Raw genomic sequence first — 13,538 nt, forward strand, 5'->3', positions numbered from 1 at the left:
TGTAAAGTCACAATGTGGAGGAGGACATCTGTGATATCCTGTACTAAATGTTGTCTGACAAATATAGGACATCCTACACATTGCAGAGTACAGAGTTGTGAACTTGAACAGTTGCCTAGATAAATGTGAAGATGTTGTACACATGCTTACATTCACTTCCTCATTCACAATGAGGTTACTTATTATAAGACCAACCATGTACAGATCATTTTGGTTTGTCAGTCTCAAAGTGACTCTTTGGAGCAGGTAGTCATCCCCATTTGATGCAATAGTTTTTTATTGTCGGCATGCACAACGGCAAATGGAATGTGGAGAATTGCATGACCTCTCTTTTGACACATATAATGCAGATGATGAGTGTTATATGCTAGGAAAGCCTGTCACATGTTGTGTACATCATATTGGCAAACAATAATTCATATAGCCACGTATATAAATAGATGCCATTAGTTTTGTTGCTTGCTTACCCTATTGCGAAATCCAAGGCTACATGCCATACATCGTTAGCTCGGAGTAAATTGTAAAGTAGTTTTTTAACATGACATATATCATCCCATTCTTTGCCATGTTACATGACATATTTCCAATGCTCTGCATTGTGACGTATGGGGCACTTTGAATTCCATGTAACTGACACCTAGTTCACTATGTAGGTGACACACAGTGTAATTTTATTTGACCATTTCAAGTTTACTATTAACTGAATGAATGACACATGTACTAGTGTGTCTGAATAATTATCTTGATCTTAGCTTGTCTTATACCGTATTTCACCTTCCCCCTACCTGGCACTTGGGTAATGCACCAAGGTATGTTGTGCTTAATTTATTGAGAACTGTTGACATTTGAATGTGTATTTGGGTTCTAATCTCATAAAGAGATTAGTAGAGTGTGTCTAGTAATAAATACATATATATTTGATATATATACCTGTGTGGTGTCCTTTCATTTGGTAATTCAAGAGATTATAAGGTAAAACAAGCGGCATTACATTCCTCTGAGACTTAGCCTGAAGGCTGCTCTCCACAGCTACCACTAGGATAGCTTTCTTTAAAAGGTTGTCTTAAACCTATCTACCATAAGAGTCGAATTGGACTGGTGCAAGGTGGCCACTATAACTAGTGACCAGCTTATGCCAGGCCAACTTCTCACAGTTTCAAACTGAACTAGCTCTCACATCTGCTCGCAAGACCTTCATAATGCAAGTGTTTGTAATGTATAGTGAAACACAGTCATTGTTGTGCACAGTAATTTATTTTTAACTTAGGAGAAATGGAACATCAGTGTTCTGACTCATTAGATCAAATTAATATGTGCTTTTTTGTTATCTGTTCTGTATATGACTTGCACTTATGTACTGTGTTTGTGTTGGTTTAGAGTTTCATTCATTCAGGAGTTGACTTTGTGTTTGGTCTCTAAACGTTGTGGCTGTCCCTAAATAAGGGTCTCCTGTTCATATTTCTACTCTTCAACAATAGATGTACTTGCTATGGGCCACCTTGAGGAACTGATTCCTCAATTGCGTTGTGACAGGATGCTACAGATCTTCAGCATAATGGTTTTGAGAGAACTGGATTGTCATTGGTCCCTGACATTCAGACCTGCCTGGTCTGCCTGCATGCAGCCAGTGTTACACTCTCTATGGTGTCACTTTCATTGGGCATTGGATTTCAGCTTGTGTTCACTGACCTCTGTTGCCCTGATTTTGTACTGCTGATGAGTACATTGCTGATCCATTATAGTAATTGTCCTTCTGGCTTGCAAATTCTACCCAATGTGAGGTTTGAGCAACTAGTGTTACCGGAAGAACGTGCATCAACACAAGACCTTCTGAATGTGTGGTCGACTAACATGGTTTCAGGTCATTTGTCACCTATCCCAGGTTCAGCTGGAGGTCAGGATCATGTCAGTTATTTGTAGTTCATACAATGGGTGGTGGAATTGTTGCGGGGATTCTGCACATATACAGAACTAAGTACAGGAAACCAGGACCTCGGTAGATAGTTGTGTACCAACCTATTCCCTCAGTACCCAAAATCCCAAAACCCGACTAGCAATAGTCTCAAATTAGTTCACCGACTAACAGCATAGCTACCAATGATTAGACAACCCAGAACATGACACTCCCGACTCTCTCAGGAATCGCGGAACAAGACAACTCTTTCGCTCACTCACTCATACTTGTCCACAATAGGAGTAATCTGAGTCACAGTATTGTTTAAAATGTTTTTTTAAACTAACGCGATCTATGGTACAGTACACATGCCATTACTAGCAGCAAAATGCATAAACTCAATACAGTCAGCATTGTCACGATTCCATAGAATACAAACGGGGATATCATTTTATAAAGACAGTGTAAAAGGGCTAAAATGCCTAACCACCCTCCCCCTGATTAGAGGTATATTATTATTAAAAAGAAGACCTCTGGGCTTTGTCAGCAGACCCCATACCTCAAGGCCTAGATGAAAGGTTTACATCGCAGGACAAGCACAGCTCTTCTCTCTGGAAAGGTTCCTCTCCAAGTGTGTGATCAAAATGTAAAGCATACAATTTTCAGTAGTGCAGCGGTGTGTCATGTTATGTCTAGGTGCGAGGGACTGACCAGAACAGAATAACAAGGGACATTGTTTATCGACCTTGTACATCGTGTGCAGACTAAACCTCAGAGCACAGCAGAGAACACGAAAAGCAGACAGTTCTCATGTGAAAAGGGCGCAAACGAAATATAAACGCATGTAGTGTCATGCGCAAAAGCTGCCTAACGGCAGTGAAGCTCATGCCAACTTAGCAATGTCGACAATGAACCCACCATCCATACTACAGAATCTCTCATGGCATCTAAATCTCATTCCGGATGGAAGTCTCTGGCACTTCAAGTCGCTAATGTGACCATGGATTCATCATGGAGTCTGTGATTACGACTTATCTGTGGTATATGTTTAGCTTCAATGCCAAAATGCTTACTTAAATAGATTCGGCCTCATTATATGCAAATAAAATGACTAACGATTTGGCAAACTATTTTGATACACTAGTTATTTGACTGAGGGGGTGTGCTCTCTGCTTAATGTATGTTCCTTAGTCATTGTCCCTAGATCAGGATTGTATACCTACTTGTATGTGGATTTAGATGTGGAAACAACTTTCACTGACATTTTATTGTGACGCTTATTGACTATCAAGTTAATGGACTTCGTACATGTTGAGTTGTTTTGAGAATCACCAGACAATTAGTATACACATGTTCTAAGATGTCAGAAAACATTGTTCCATGTTCTACATATTATTGAGGAAATACCACCTTTAATTGTTTTTGTGATAACACAATGGTTAGAACATACACATATATTTGATGTTACATATGCCAATTTGTATGTAGCTATCTATTCTCAGTGCAAGCAAAAGTGGGATGTTGGAGTTGTATATGTGCATAAAGGGGTACAGGGTCTGCTAGTGAGCCTGGATATATGTGGTTCTCCCTTTCCATGCATGCTTTGTTTTGTAATGTGGGCTTGGGAGAAGGATCATCTATCTCAGGCACTGACTGACCTGTTATGGTGTATGTATCTTTTGCAATATAGACGTATTATCAGTTATACATTATTCAGAATTATATGCCACATGCACTGTATTCAATCTAACCAATTTTGGGAAATTTACACAATTTGCTTGGTATTTTCTTTACTTATTTTTGTGAAAAGTATGCAACAATCATTCAATGTGTGTATCTTATTACACCTGTCCCAGGGTGAATTGAGAGTGTTGTGTAATGGGATTCAAATTGACTGCCTCTTAAAGTGATGTTCAGGGACATGTGAAATACTATTGCTATTGCAATCCTGACACATGCATACCGAGGCAGGTATCTCTGGCATGACTACAACTCCCAGGAGTCCATGAGACTCCCACTTACAATTAGGGCTGTTGCAGGGACACTTCTCAGGAACATATTGAATATTGAGACCACAGGAAGTCGGCCTGTGGAAAGCTACAGGTGGACTTTCTGTTGTCCAGAGCATCAATATGTCCCAAAGCAGTGTCCCTGCAATTGCCCTTATTTTAAGTGGGAGTAACACAGCCTCCTGGGAGTTGCATTATATTGCATTTTCCATCATCTTACACCAACTGTAGATTTAGGTGCGACAATTGTTGATTTTCATTCATGACTGACCATGCATCAGGTAATTGGTACATTTTAAAGTAACTCATGTACAAATTGTCGAAATGGGACTGCACATACAGGCTGCATTGGCATATGTGGCTGAGCATGCATTGGTGGGTATTGGTGAGTCATTTGCACGTAATTTCACAGCCAAAAAAGAGACATTTTTCACCAATAGTTTTAATATTGCATGTTGTGAGGGTTGATTGAGGAGTAGATTTGCAGGGCAGTCTTGCTAACAGACACATTCATGTGTAGTCGACAATTGTATCGGGGTCACTTACCAGTCTCGATTCCCAAAGGTATTCAAGTCATGCCCTCAGTGTGTAGGATTTCTTCTCACAGGGCTGGAGTTGTTGTGGTGCGCTGGGAGTCCTCTGGGCCTCCTTGTGGTAGTGGTGCATTTGTTCTTGGTGCATGACTTGAGGTGTCCGTTCTACCTCTTTCCAATATCTCCCTATGTTTGGAGGGTGTTACCAACACCATTCACTTTGTTGGCTATCCTGGTCCACATTTCCTGTTTAGTTGAGCGAGGAGTGGTCACGACTTGGGTTCCGAATAGATGGGGCTCTACTCTAATAATTTAATCCACCATAATAGTGAGTTGCTATATGCTGAATGCAGGTTTTTTGGCAGGCATGGTGGTGGGGGTTAATTATCAAATAAGATGTGTACAAAGAAAAGGGTGATGTGGCATATAGGTTTTGCATGCTGGAATGGGGACAAGCATTTGACACTCGTGGTTTGTGGCTGATACAAATTTTGTGGTCTAATGGTTTTCGGAGGGTGGGTAATGGTAGTGATGATGAGGACGATAGTAGATAATGGCGTTCAGAAAAATCTTCGAAAGGGATTGTGGTCTAATTTTCGTAGTTGTTTTATAGGCTGGTTGGTTATAAATGTATCAGTTTGTTCCTTTATTTCATGTGAATAAGGTGTTTGAATCAGCCAGTGGTTGTTTATTTCAAATTTTAAATCATGTTGTGATTTGTTGTTTATAACGTAGGCACTGGAAGCTGGCGCAGGACCGCCTATTGGTCTCTGCCATTACCGGACAGCTGATGCCTTGTTTTACTCATAATACGCGTGGCGGTTAGGCTTGCTGAGCAGGCGGTGTCTATCAGTGAACCAACAACATCTTTCAAAGGTGCGAGGCCGGTGCAAGACCACTGGCTGAACCGCTGAGTCGGCGGTGGCGGATCTGCAGGTGCAACTCGGAATACGGCAGACAGCCTTGCGCTAGCACAGCGGTGTCGCGGCGCAGGCGGTTTTGCGCCATTTGGACCGCCAAACTTGTAAACAGCTCCTTAGATTTGATCAGTGACCACTGTAAGCTATTTTGTAAATTGATAGAAATTATATTGAAGACATTTTATTTTGATTATTTTAAATAAAAACTGCAAGAAATTTCTCTGCTGTTGCCATCCATTCCTAGCACTGCATAGTATTCATCCCTCTAATTATCCTGGTCCCATTGCAAATCATTGCTGTAAAAACTATTATTTCCTTTTGTGCTGTTGGTTATATGTGTAATCACAAATCTGTGACCAATATAGGAGAGGGCGTTGATATCGTGAGAGCAGATGATGCTGGCTAGAGGGATCATGTATGCATTGAAGGTGAGGTGTCTGAGGTGTACGGTGCCAAGGTGACTGGGTCCTTCAAATCAGGAAGGAGCAGGTCCATCTGAGTGCATGTCTTTGGATTCCAATGTCATGTAGGCTTTGGAAGGGGTGGAATACTGTGTCAAATGCTGCAGAGAGGTCCAGGAGGAAGGGGGCCTCTGTGTTTCCTCTGTCCAGAGTAATGCATATGTCATATATGATAGCTATGAGGGCCATGTACGTGCTGTGTGTGGGTCTGAAGCCAGACTGATTGTCCTTGAGGAGTTGGTGGATGCTAAAGGTTTTGGTGGTGTGTCTGTTGATGATTTTCGCTAAGATCTTGAGAGGCAGGAAATGATAGCTGGGAGTGCAGTCTGTAGTTGGTGAGCACGGAAGGGGCCACAAAATGCTTTGTCAGCAATGGGAGGACAATTGCATGTTTCCAAGCATCTGGGAAGGTCGCAGAAGAGGTGGAGGCATTTAGAATGGGTGTAAGCATGGTGCTGATGGTTTGCAGTCTTCTGGAGTATGCATGGTGGGTAAGGCTGGGCGGTTAACACCACCCCGCCAATGAAGTGTGCAGAGTTTTAGAACTTTGCACTCCGCTTGGAGTGCAAAGTTTTCCTAAACTCCACAATCGCAGCAGAGCAGAGTTTACTGGTGCTGCTGGGAGACTTACCTTCCTCCCAAATCGGTGTCCTGCTCCTGATGCTGGCTCCACTTGGCTTCCGCTGCTCCGGTTCAATTAACAGGAAGAACTGCAGTGCTCATGGCATACTGCATGGAGGCATGCCTGACCCTATGAAATCCCATGATAGTGTCAGGCATGCCTTCACACAGTACTCCATGTGCATTGCACTTCTTCCAGTTATTTGAACCTGAGCAGCGGAAGCAGAGTGGAGCCAGCAGCAGGAGCAAGTCACCGAATTGGGAGGAAGGTAAGTCTCCCAGCAGGCCTTACTTTGAGGGGGGGGCGGGGGAAAAGCCGGAGGTCGGGTAGTGGGAGAGGGGCAAAGGGCTGGGGAATTAGCAGGAGGGGCAATGAGTGACTCCGCCAGGCAACATAACTCCGTGGAATTTCACAGATTACAACTACAAAAGCTCTGCCCCCAGTTAGTGGTGAGGGAAGGGGTTCTATAGGGCCCCTGAGTGGATGGACTTCATGGTGGCGGCAGTTTCACCTGGGGTGATGATAGGTCATGTGGTTAGCATGGGTTCTTTGGATAAGATTGGGAGGTGTTTGGCGAGGTCTGTTGGATCTGGTTGTGGGCTGAAGTTGCTGTAAATGGCAGTACTTTCATTCCTGAAGAGCTGAAAGAGATGATGCAGATCCTCTTCGAGGGAAGATCGAGTTAGAGGCAGCTGATGGGGAGGTAAAATCTTTAATAATGGCAAAGATTTATTTTTTCTGTTGGACCTGGCATCAATACGGGCCACTAGACGTGCAGGCTTATCTACAAAGCAATGTAATCATAGATACAGTTGGTGGTTTCAAATGTAAATAAGGCTTGGCAAGCCAAAAGGTCTCGGCAATGTGAGAGCTATTGGCGCTGTCAATGTCTTCTAGCCATGTTGTACAGTAGCCCATGTTTTGTGGACTTCTTAGATGATAACCTGCCTCAGCTTCTTTACAACCGATTAACCATGTAGATACCACGGTGAATGTGATGCAACAGAGTTGGAGCCTGTTCTGCCTTTGGCCAGGGACCTGGCATATTTCAATGGGCTGGCTTTTGAAGAACACATTTTGGAACCGTCAAGAAAACATACAACACGAATTAAGGCGGGTGAGATGAAACAGGGACTTGTTGGGAGAGGAGAAGAAATGGACTGGGAAAATGGAAGTGATAGAAGGAGAAAAGCGACAAGGATAGGTGGGAGGTGAAAAAAGCAACGGGAGCGATGGGAGGGAAAAAAGCAACATGGATGGGGTGCGGGTGGGAGGGCAAAAAAGCAACATGGACGGGGATATGGGAAGGGGCCTGAAAACACAAGTACTATTTTGGAGGGTTTGAAGACAAATAGATAAAATAGCTCCAAAAAAAGTGAGCTGTGGCAGGAGACAAGAAATTTGTTTTTGGCTCCAAGGGAGGGCCAAGCACAAGAAGAGGACATGGTGCATGCATGCCATGACAAATGCAAGCAAAGTAAATGAGAGTGACACTAAAGTTTACCAATGGTAAGCTGTAAGCCCACTGATTGCATATAACATGTCTTGCCCGAGACGTAAAAACACTTGATCTTAATCTGTTCTTCTGTCGTAGATTGATTTATCACCGGAACTTTTTAAAAGTTTGTTACAGTGTACACAGTTGAGACATGGGAACATACTGAGTTTCAGTGTTGATAATGTTGTCTTTAGTTTAGTTTGTGTTTTTTCATATTAATCTTTTGACAACTTTGCCCCTTCTAGAGCAAATATAGGTCTTTCAGGAGGTATGGCTCCTGGCACTACATTGGATTCTGGCAATGTCCAAGTTTTTATAAGTGAACCTTTTAATTTTTTTACTTTGCTCTGATAATTTTTGCATGTGGATAGGCTTTTTGCGGTCAGTTTGTTTTGGAGTTTTCAGATATTTTGCAAACGCTAATCCATGCGTAGTCTCTTGAATGTACTCCCTCGTTTTGAGTTTTTGCATCTGCCTCCCCCCCCACCCCACCCTTGGCCATTGAAAGGAGATGTTCTATTAAGTTTATTGGGTGAAAACTATGTACAATGAATAAGTGTATGCAAAGAGGTAATCTCTGAGGTACAAATCCAGAATTCGTTTTGAGACTCTAGGTCAATTTATAAATCTGTGCATCTTTAAAGTATGTTTCGGCACTTTGTGCTAGTTTATGTAACAATGCATCAAGAAATGCCAAGATGTTCTTCTAATGAATAAATTGCAGAGAGGAAGGGACTACGAAGTAGATCTTTCCATTATTTTATTTTATTAGAAGTAAATTAATTCCGGGAATTATTGGTGTTATCTGTTAGAAATTCCTTTGTTTTCTCAAAGCCAACCTTGCTCTGCTTTCAACATTTTTTGTAATACTCTCACTAGTTTGGTGGAACCTGTTTCAATATTATTTAAGTAGTTGTGTCACTGACATACCATGTCCTTGATGAGTAGTATCCCCTTTATCCACCGACTTAATTATGTTTTCATTCTCACCCAGATTCTTGAGACAAGCAAGTTCACTTCTTGACAACTTTTCCATTTTTTTGGTTGCTTTTGAATGCTAACCTTTACAAATCACTTCAAACCAATCTCAAAGGCAAATACAGTTATCTGAGACATTGGTGCTTCAAAGGTTGATTTTAGGTTTGAATTCTTTCTAAAAAAATGTTGCAATCAATCTGATATCTTCTGGCATTGTTGATATATTAAAAATAACCTAATAAGTTTCTCACAAATCAGTACAGTTCAGTTTTTAGAATGTTACTTTCTTGTAGTGAGTTAACATAGGACAAATATTTATGAAATATATAGGCTGGGTATATTGAGAGTTGCCATTTTCCATGGGTGTCAATAGGAATTAGTTCCAAGTTCCATATCAGCAGAAAACATACCCTTAAGCATGAAGTGGTAACATGGTAATGAAATGAAAAATGCACAACAAATGAGACCACAATGAAAGACTCACTAGTGTCTTCCCACAGTGTTAATGATATGTGGAAACTTGTACATAGATACTGGTATTTTTGACAGTAAAGTGCACGTGCATTTTAATACACACACCAACTTCAAAACCTACTGTATCATTTTCACAGTGATATTGCAAACAAACTCATCCTCTCTGGTGGTTCTCAACACACCATTACAGAATATTCAAAAGTGCAAAAAACACAAGGCAGAAGGTCTTTTCCATCTGTGCACATCAGATCTGGAATAACTCCCTCCCCCATACCTGCCAGTACTGCCCAAATTTTGCTTCAATTTAGGAAATTGTTAAAAGCGTACAACTTATCTGTTTACTTCCCCCCCCCCCCCCCCCCGAGACTGCAACAACTGACTTTACGAGACGTAGGTACACTGTTAATGGAAATGCCCGTTGGGACGTTGATACTGGGGGGCGACTTTAATTCAACGATGGACGGGTCCCGAGATAGACTTTCCCCCCGAGCAGATCCGCAGCGGGGTTCGCAACTCCAGGAATTTGCCAGCGCCCTGGTGCGTGGTAGACGTTTGGAGATGGCTGAATCCCTTGCGCTCACAATACACGTTTCAATCGGGTGTACATGGCAGTCAGACTAAAATTGACTACCTGTTCACGCACGTTCATGATATACCGGCCTTTACTGACTCCCACTGCCTGGAGCGAGAAATCTCCGATCACTCCCCCTTGTTGACAACCTTTGGCATACAACAGGCCAGGCGCCCCGGCTCAATAATGATACATCCTGGGGCACTTAAAATCCCTCATATTAAAGAAACACTCTTGCAAGACACCGAATACTATTTAGCCGAAAATATGGGGTCGGTATACTCGGCTGTGACGCTTTGGGGGGTGTTCAGGGCGGTCATAAAGGGCAGGACACTGTCATTGATGGTGGGTCACAGGACCGAGCGCGCCCGGAGGACGGTGGAACTGGAAATAGACATATTGGCCATGGAGGCTGCCATCTCGCATGTCCCTGATCCCACGGTTCAGCACAATCTCAATGTTAAGCGACAAGACTATAGACAGCATTTGTTGGAAGAGGCTACAGCGTGTTCTCTATCTGCCCGACACCGTATTTATGAACAGGGCGAGCGTATGGGCAAACTCCTGGCGCGGTTGGAGCGTAAGGAGCAGGCAGCGCGCTGGGTAAATGCAATTACCGGTCCTGGGGATACGCTCCTCACGGACCCTCAGGAAATTGCAGAAGCCTTTGCAGCTTATTTCAGAGAGGTACATAGGACCTCCCAATCCCCACTGTCGGCCGATCTCCTTGCCACAATTAATGTGGTGACCATTCACCCACAAGCCAGGGAAGCCCTAGAGGTGGACATCACCGAGGCTGAGATTCAAGATGCCATATTGGCGGTCCGCTCCGGAAAAGCGATGGTTCCAAACGGTCTTCCCATTGAACTTTTCAAGCCTATGTCTTCTAAAGTAGCACCCCATCTATTGGGCCTATACAAGGAATGCTATCACTCGGGAATTTTCCCTGCCGAAATCCGCAATGCCGCTATAGTGGTCATCCACAAACCTAATGAGCCTGCAGAAGAGTGCAAATCGTATCGCCCTATCTCCCTTCTTACAGTGAAGGCTAAAATCCTCGCCAAACTCTAGCCAACCGACTCCTTCCCTATATCACCGAGCTGGTTCACCCAGACCAGTCCGGCTTTATGCCCGGAAGAAATACTGCTAGGAATCTACGTTGGGTACATGGTGCTCTAGGTAGAACTCACACTATTGAAGAGCAAGCAATCCTATTATCCCTTGATGCCACCATGGCATTCAATACCATTGAATGGGACTTTCTCTTCGCTGTGCTGAGTCGCAAGGGGTTCGGACCCAAGCTGATTGAGTGGATTAGGCTACTATACACACAGCCAACTGCACACGTCACTGTAAATAACCATCGTTCCGCCACCTTTCCCCTCCAGCGAGGCACGAGACAGGGCTGCCTGCTTTCCCTCTGCTCTTCACCCTAGTGCTGGAGCCAGTAGCCATCTCGATCAGGGGGGACCCTGATATACGGGGATTTAAATGGACGAATGATCATGAAGACTGCATTTCGTTATATGCGAACGATATTCTGCTATATCTGACTTCCCCGGCAAGTTCACTGCAGAGGGTCCTCCATGTCTTTCACATATTTGGCGCCCACTCCGGATATCGGATAAGCTGGTCCAAATCCCAGATGTACGTATTGTGGGGCAAGCCCCCATCCAGCCCGCATGGCTACGATATACCGGTCGCGAATCAAGGCTTTCGTTATCTGGCCGTCTTTGTCACTACAGATGTCAATATTTATTACGACCGGAATCTGCTGGAGCCACTCCAGCTTCTCAGGTCAGACGCCCGACACTGGCGGTCTCTCCCTCTCACTCTCCTGGGGCGTGCGTCCCTATTTAAGATGCTGGCACTCCCGCGCTTCCTGTACGCGCTCCAAAATGCCCCTTACCCAGTCCCGGACTCCTATTTTTCCCAAATTGACAGTGTGGTACGGGGTTGCTCTGGGAGGATCGCCCCCCCATGTATTGCCATGAATAAACTTACCATGGGTTGGTATGACGGGGGTATAGGGCTGCCCGACATATGACTCTACTACCAGGCATCCCAGCTGACGGCTATTAATAACTGGGTGTTTGGTCCATACAACGACCCCAATTTCCGCACTGATCGCTGGCTCCTGGGACTGGGTGGCTACAACAGGGCGCTGTATTCCAACCCGTACAGCCCGCACGATTGAAGTGTGGCACAAAGTCACGAGAACACAGGGGTGGCACAATCGTCTAACGAAAGAAACTCCACTCTGGGAACCCGACATACTGGGCCGACTCGGCCAATGCCCAGGCTTTGATAAATGGGACATTATCAGGATTTCTACAGTGGGAGATATGTGGGTGAAGGGGAAACTAGCCACATTTGCCGACCTCCAATCCAAGTACCAACTCGCGCCCTCAGAGACCTTTTGATATCTCCACATGAGTCTTGCAATCTCAACCGTTGCACCAATGGGAACACCTCTCTGTGACTCATTCCCTTTAGAGGACCGGCTGTTATTAGATCCAATGGACCGCAAGGCTATCTCCCTCACCTATAAAAAATTAGTAAACAATCGGGTAGACCCTACTGTCTGTGCAGTGTACGGAATATAGAGACCCAGCTTCCTACATAGATTTTCTATTGGAATTAGGTCTTAGGGTTTGACTTTTGATTGGTTGCTAGGGCTAGAGTTGTGATTTGCTAAAAGGGCCAAGTCTCTCATTGGTCCTAGGGCTTAGGCCTAAGGTTCCCATTGGATAAAGATCACCTGACCTAAGGCTATTTAATCTTCAGGCTTGGGGAGTCTCAGCCCAGCTAAGGGCAGCGAGGACAAGGGCAGTTGCGTGTTTGGGCCTGTTGGGCATGTCCAGGCATAGGACCAGATATGCTGCTCTTTTTTTAATTCACCAGCCACCACCTTAACCTATCCACTTCCACAAACATAATAGCATACTCTCAGCAAATCCACACTACTCATTTACAACAAACAAACTCTACCCACACTTCAATTTCTCAACAACCACTAGAAAACCCACCAAAGCACATTTATACACCTTTCTACCCCTACTGCCACACAATGGCAGCTTCACTCTCACACAAAACACCACTCTGGCCTATACCACTATCACATCCACACGTCACCAACACAACACAGACCCACATTATACATACCCTTAATTCTGACAAACATTCACTTCCTGTTCAAACAAAACACCTACTTACTCCTAAAAGACTCCTTTCCATCATTACCAACCCTATACTCAATTCACTCTTATATCAACCATCAACACCCTCCTCCTCTTTCTACCAAAAACACACAACCAAACAACCCTTACACTCCCCACACATATTACGTCTGCCTGCTACCAAATATAACGCAAACACTCATAACCCTTGTCCATTCCATCTCACACACCACATACACTCTTCTCTAACGCATGTCACCCCTCCCTTTAGTGCTCAACTTTCACTCACCAACAGTACTTTACATTCAAATCCTTCACAGAAATTTACTACATCAATATCCCATCTCACTACTCCACAAAAACAAAACAGAACACACACACACCACAACATCAAAATCA

General features: G+C 43.9%; 1 protein-coding gene across 1 annotated transcript in view; it reads left to right on the forward strand.

Annotated features, from left to right (window-relative positions):
* LOC146772823 (protein S100-A2-like) overlaps positions 1 to 13,538 on the forward strand; it is an 85,398-nt gene that overhangs the window by 7,986 nt on the left and 63,874 nt on the right. The window lies entirely within an intron of this gene.

The sequence above is a fragment of the Triturus cristatus genome, chromosome 12 (assembly GCF_964204655.1).
Source record: "Triturus cristatus chromosome 12, aTriCri1.1, whole genome shotgun sequence".
In the NCBI taxonomy this organism is placed as follows: domain Eukaryota; kingdom Metazoa; phylum Chordata; class Amphibia; order Caudata; family Salamandridae; genus Triturus; species Triturus cristatus.